The sequence below is a fragment of the Lissotriton helveticus genome, chromosome 4_1 (genome assembly GCF_964261635.1).
Source record: "Lissotriton helveticus chromosome 4_1, aLisHel1.1, whole genome shotgun sequence".
Lineage (NCBI taxonomy): Eukaryota > Metazoa > Chordata > Amphibia > Caudata > Salamandridae > Lissotriton > Lissotriton helveticus.
Window position 1 is genome coordinate 1205901331 of NC_136063.1, and position 6535 is coordinate 1205907865.

Below are 6535 nucleotides of genomic sequence, written 5' to 3' on the forward strand. Positions count from 1 at the left end.
GTTTTTTTCGAACGCTGTTTCATGTCATTATATGGAGGGGGGCAGAAGTCGTTACAATTTTAAAAAAAGGGCAATAGGAGCAATCCAGCTAACTACCGCCCAATTAGTTTAATTGATATCTTACAAAAGATTTAAGCAAGGCATATTTTAAATCGTATTAATACATGGATCGAGGAAAATGCAGTCCTCACAAAGTTTCAGGCAGGGTTTAGACCCAAAATAAGGGCCGATTACGATTGCGGATTTCCCGCATCCACCGGGCCGGCGGAAGCCACCGCCGGCCCGGAGGATGCGGGAAATCCGCCGGGGAGCCTTGCAAGACCCACCGCCATATTAGGATGGCTGGTGGGTCTTACTATCTGTCCGCCGCTTTTCCGCCGCGGGCGGATTCCGCCCGCGGCGGAAAAGCATTAACATGGCTGGCGGAGTCTATCAGACACCGCCAGCCATATTAGGATGACTGCGGAAAGATGCCTTTACACGGCGGCATTTCCGCCGTGTAAAGGCATACGGATTTGTGTTTGGGGGCCCGTTGCGGGCCCTCAGGGGTTAAGGGGGTGGTGGGGGTGCACATGGGGGGTACCTATGGTACCCCCCTGCATTTGCCTGCACAAAGCGGCAGGCACCGCAAGGTGCCTGCCGCTTTGTGCATGCAAATGCACAACTTACTTTTTTATCATTGCGGCGGGTGCTGCTTCAAGCAGCACCCGCCCCAATGATAAAAATACAGGATGTGACCGCCAGGGTGGCGGTCACATCCTAATTTGCACGGAGGGACCGCCGCTGCCCCTGCGGACGGTCCCTCCTTCTCTATGGTGGCGGACGGACTCAGGTCCGTCCGCCATCATAATCGGCCCCATAGTACTATAGACCAGGTCTTTAGATTTTGTTGCTTATGTTGGAAGTATGTAAACATAAGAAAGGGACATTTATATGAAGCTTTTGTAGATCTCAGGGCTGCGTTTGTTCTTATTCCCCATGATTTGTTATGGGAGTCATTGAGCTGCCAGCTAATCTTTTAAAACAGATTATGAGACTGCATGAAAACAACTATGCCAAGGTTAGGTGGGGCCCAAGGGGCGAACTGACAAGTCCAATCCCTATAAAGAGGGGGGTTCGCCAAGGCTGCGTACTGTCACCCACGTTATTTTCTTTATTCGTCAACAATATTCCATCCTTCATGGAGGGCTGTAAAAATTATGCACCAAAATTAAGGGGAGAAAGGATACCAGCCCGCCTTTTCGCTAATGATACTATATTAAAATCCCAAATGCCCAGGGGACTACAATGCTTTTAGAATTCATTCCAAACATATTGTAACGAAAAGGGCCTTGAGATTATCACCAGCAAGACCAAATATATGGCCATAAATCCTCACAAAACTTTTAGGGGAAATTTGTTTTTAACTGGCCAAAAGTTGGAACACGTACAGAATTTTAACTATTTGGGTGTTTCCCTAGATTCCAAATTATCATGGAAAACCCAAATAGAAAAAAGCAAAATTACTTTAACGCAAAATACTTTACCAATTATGAAAAGACATGGGAACAGTCATAGTGAAGCTGTTTCCCCAGCACTCAAGGTATTTAAGTTTAAATCCCAATCTGCACCGTTATACAGAGCAGAAATATGGGGAACCTCGAGCAATAAAGTCTTTGAGATCAGCGAAAATAAATTTTACAGAGCATTATTAAGACTACCTGTACGAACACCATTAATACCAATTATGCTTGTTCTGAATATGAAACGTACAGATCACTATACGATCCTGAGATCGTTGACACATTAAGTAAGACTTTGGTCGACACCAGGGTTGCTAGACTATAAAGATGGTCTCGAAGAAATAATGGAACTGGATCAGATTAATAGCATCATATTGTTAAAACATGTTCATACATGGTTGAAAAGGATTTGTCTATCGCAGTTTTGGGATGACCCATCAACACTGACCCAAAACTCAAAAAGGGTATTGAAATCTTCTGTGCATATATTGAACATAGTGTGTTAAATGAACGAGCGGGTGGAACTCTAACAAGCAAGTTCCTTTTGTTCAAAGATAGTGCTCACTTCGAGCAGTTTTTGGATGAGGTACATCCACAACTGGCTAAAAACATATATATGAAATATAGATATGGAGTACTGAAAACAAACACAAAAGTAGCCAGGTGGTCAAATAATCATATTGAAAATATGAAAGATTAATGTACCCTATGCACAGGCAAAGCTAGAGAAGATGAGTCGCACATTTTGTTCTTTTGCCCAACATATGTTGTACCTAGAAAAAGATAGATCAAACCGCTCTGTTTAAATTTGGGTGTGCGATCATACAAGGAGGTGGAAAGGATCCTAAAAACTGATACTAGTCAGGTTATTATTTTTGTATTAGTAGATGTTTGCTAGCAATAAATTTTGTACGAGTAAAAGTGGGCCTGAAACTTTAGAGAATCTTTTTATTGTTATGATTAAAATATTTGAGCAACTCTTAATAAAACGATATTGCTAATCATATTGCTCTTGAATTACGAAGTGAATATATATTAATTGTTTTAATGTTTTAATAATATTTAATTGTGCAAATTCAGATCGGAAGCACAGATTGGAAAACTCACAATTCCAGTTACCACAAAGACAAAACAGTTGCCAGAATTTTACAGTATAATCCTAACCTTTAAACAAAAGTGCAAGGGTTTGGTGAAAAGTGCCACAGGTTGCTCACGCTTAAAAACACATACAGTAACTACAACATTGATCTGGCGGCTTTGGAGTCCGAGGGTGTTCTTTTAGAAGAGTGTCACGCTCTAAGTTTCTTGATAAAGCTGATCAGACCATTGGTTGATGAATCGTGAGATGTCACAGGCGCATCAGATGCTAACTCCTGTTCAATTTTTTTTGCCAACTGCTTTCCAAGTTCAACCCCCCACTGGTCATAACTGTTGATGTCCCACACAACTCCCTGAACAAAAATCTTCTGCTCATACATAGCTATCAGCACTCCCAGCATAAAAGGAGTAAGTTTTGTGGAGACCATTGAATTTGTTGGACGTTTTCCCTCAAAAACCTTGTGTGGCAGCAGCTTGGCCAAAGCATCCCCGCTCAGTCCACTAGATTCCAACTCCTTGCAAGCTTCATCTGTTGACTTTCCCTTCATTAAGGCTTCAGTCTGAGCTAGGAAGTTGGCCATAAGTATTGTATGGTGCAGTCCTTGTCTGATGGGATGCTGTGTTTGGACTGGAATTAAGAAATCACAAGGGATCATGCGAGTGCCCTGATGTATCAGCTGGTAAAACACATGTTTTCCATTGGTCCCAGGTTCACCCCAAACAATAGGGCCTGTGTTATAGTCCACACCAGCACTGGTTTTGGTGATGTATTTTCCGTTAGATTCCATGTCACCCTGCTGGAAGTAAGCTACGAAGCGATGCATGTATTGGTCATAGGGCAGAGGTGCATGTGTTTCACTTCCATAACAGTTGATATACCAAACCCCAAGCATGGCCAAGAATACTGGAACATTCTTATCAAACGGAGTGTTGTGTAAATGATTGTCCATCCAATGAGCTCCTGCAAGAAGTTTCTCAAAGTTTTCAAAACCAATGTGAAGAGCAATTGAAAGACCAATTGCAGACCACAGGGAATAACGTCCACCAACCCAATCCCAGAATTCAAACATGTTTGCAGTGTCAATTCCAAACTCCTTCACTTTAGGTGCATTTGTTGACAGAGCAAGAACATGTTTGGCCACAGCAGAAGGATCTTTAGCAAAACCCAAAAACCACTCTTTGGCAGTTTCAGCATTGGTTATAGTTTCTTGTGTAGTAAATGGCTTAGATGCAATGATGAACAGTGTGGTTTCTGCGTTCAGTTCTGCCAGTGAGTACCATCAATGTTTGAAACAAACCACACCCGAGGACCTCCCTTGGAGTATGGCTTCAAGGCTTCAGTCATCATTAAAGGACCCAAGTCAGATCCACCGATACCAATGTTTACAACATCTGTCATAGACTTTCCGGTGTGACCCTTCCACTCGCCACCACGTACTCGCTGGCAAAACTTCTTGATCTTCTCCAACACAGCATTCACTTCTGGCATCACATCCTTTCCATCAAGCACTATCGGAGTATTGGTACGATTCAGTAGAGCTACATGAAGCACAGCACGGTTCTCTGGGAAATTTATCTTTTCTCCTTTGAACATTTGGTCCCTCGCCTTTTTTTAGCACCTCTTGACTTTGCCACTTCAATCAGCTGTTTCATTACATCTGCGTTTATAAGGTTCTTTGAATAATCCACCAAGAGGTCGCCATCATCGGTTTTCAGAGATGTGCTGAACTTGTTGAAGTGCTCTGGGTCCTGCTGGAAGAGCTGCCGGAGGTTGAGGGTGGCTGCGTGCGTCTTGTGCCATTCGGAGAGCTTCTTGAATGCAGGGTCGCTGGTGAGGGCCATGATTGAGCAATGCGGGGCTACCGAGGAGCTTAACACACACGCAGCGCACGCCAGCTGGAATAATATTAGAAAACGTTGACTGGCTATGGATTTAAATGTCGAATTCCATGAGTATTTTATTTCAATGCCTTTTTAACTTATTTAAATTAGGCTTTTAAATTAAATGATTAGAAACCCCTGCTGGTGTTTCTTTGTAAAAACAATTTGCTAGTATCTTTACATGGACCCTGTAATAATATGAGCTTATGTTTTTATGTATCTTTTATGGTTCTAATATACCGAAATAAAGATTATGAATATATATATATATATACATATATTGCCGCTCCGATATCTTTAACTCCAAAAAGAAAGAAATCCGGCACTCACAGGAGAAGTTTTTAGGTTTGTTTAATGACAGCAAACAAACACTAAGCAGACAGCTGCTTAGTGTTTGTTTGCTGTCATTAAACAAACCTAAAAACTTCTCCTGTGAGTGCCGGATTTCTTTCTTTTTGGAGTTAAAGATATCGGAGCGGCAATTGAGACGTGGGGCGTCACCACGACAGGCACCCGCCCACGAGTGCCCCGGCTCCCTGACGCAACAGAGCGGCATATATATATATATATATATATATATATTGTTGCAGCAAATGTCCCAGTACGAGAGGAGCAACTTTATGGCTGGTGCTGGCGGCGGGGTCCGGGACGCCCTCGCAATTAATGTTAGACAGCAAGAATTCTTCGAAAAGAAGACACCGCACACCACTTCGCATTAAACCTCGATTTAATTCTCTGTAGGTTCCCCAGGTGGGGAACCTACAGAGAATTAAATCGAGGTTTAATGTGAAGTGGTGTGCGGTGTCTTCTTTTCGAAGAATTCTTGCTGTCTAATATATATATATATATAATATTATATATATATATATATATATATATATATATATATATACATATATATATATATATATGTATATATATATATATATATATATATAAATATATATATATATATATATATAAATATATATATTCACTGAAAAAACCATAGGTTTAGGAGTGTTGTAGTTATCGTAACATTTCACACGAACAAAACAACAATCTTCAGCATCTGAACACTCCGATGAAGAGGGATTTGTTCCAGAAGCACCACGTCCCCAGAAATATGTCTCCATTGTATGGAACTTTTTTACATACTCAGAGGAACTTAAAAAAGTCAACACCACAAAAGTTACTTGCAAAATTTGCAAAGCTGTATTATCTCGAAGAGACTCCAATAAAAAATATTCCTGTGGCACAGCAAGCCTGCTGAAGCACCTGCAAAGTTTACATCCAGTAAACCTAGCCAGAGAGGAGTGCAGAAGACTGCATGAGAGTATATCACAAGCACTGCAACTTCCAAGAACTTCTGGGGCTTCTACTTCAAGCTCCAATCTGGACATACGGCCCCAACTGGCTAACACAAAAATACATTGCGTAAAATGCAATAGATTGCTGTGCTACGTGGAGCAATCTGTTGATATAATTTGCAGGGCACTGGAAAACCATCGCGGTTAGAGTTTTTTTTTTTTTTTGCCCTAAAGTTCATTGTTTTGTTCGTCCCGTTGACTTTTTTTCCTTTTATAAAAAACCCAAAAATATATATATATATATATATATTACCTACTGGCGGTCGCCAGTAGGTAGTTATAGTTAGGACCTAGTTTCCATAGGAAATTTGCAACATTCTATTGGGAATAACTTTGGCGTTGATGGACGGAATTGGCTGAATTTCTCCAAGAAAATGGCCAGCTCCGCTCTGTTCCTTCCCTGAAAGTTTGGGGGGGATTCGTGAAGGGGGGGCCAAAACGTGTTTTCCCCATGTTAATTTCCATAGGGCGGTTGGACTCACTTTTAGCCCGAACGGCTAAATGGATTTCCACCAAACTTGGCAAAATTGTAGGGACTGGTAGCCCGATGTGCCTTTGCTATGTCTCAAGATATGTGCTCCAGTGGACTTTGAGTAATTTAGGTTCAAAAATATATATATCTATAAGCGTGCCCCGGGTGTCTGTGAACATTCCAAACAGTCCGGAGCGGCCGCCATCTTGTGTCTCGGTAGGATCGAGACACAA

The 6535-nt window shown here is 41.7% G+C and overlaps 1 pseudogene; it reads right to left on the reverse strand.

The window, feature by feature from the left end:
* Positions 1 to 2616: 2616 nt before the first annotated feature.
* On the reverse strand, positions 2617 to 4477 carry LOC144829040 (glucose-6-phosphate isomerase pseudogene; annotated as a pseudogene).
* Positions 4478 to 6535: the final 2058 nt, after the last annotated feature.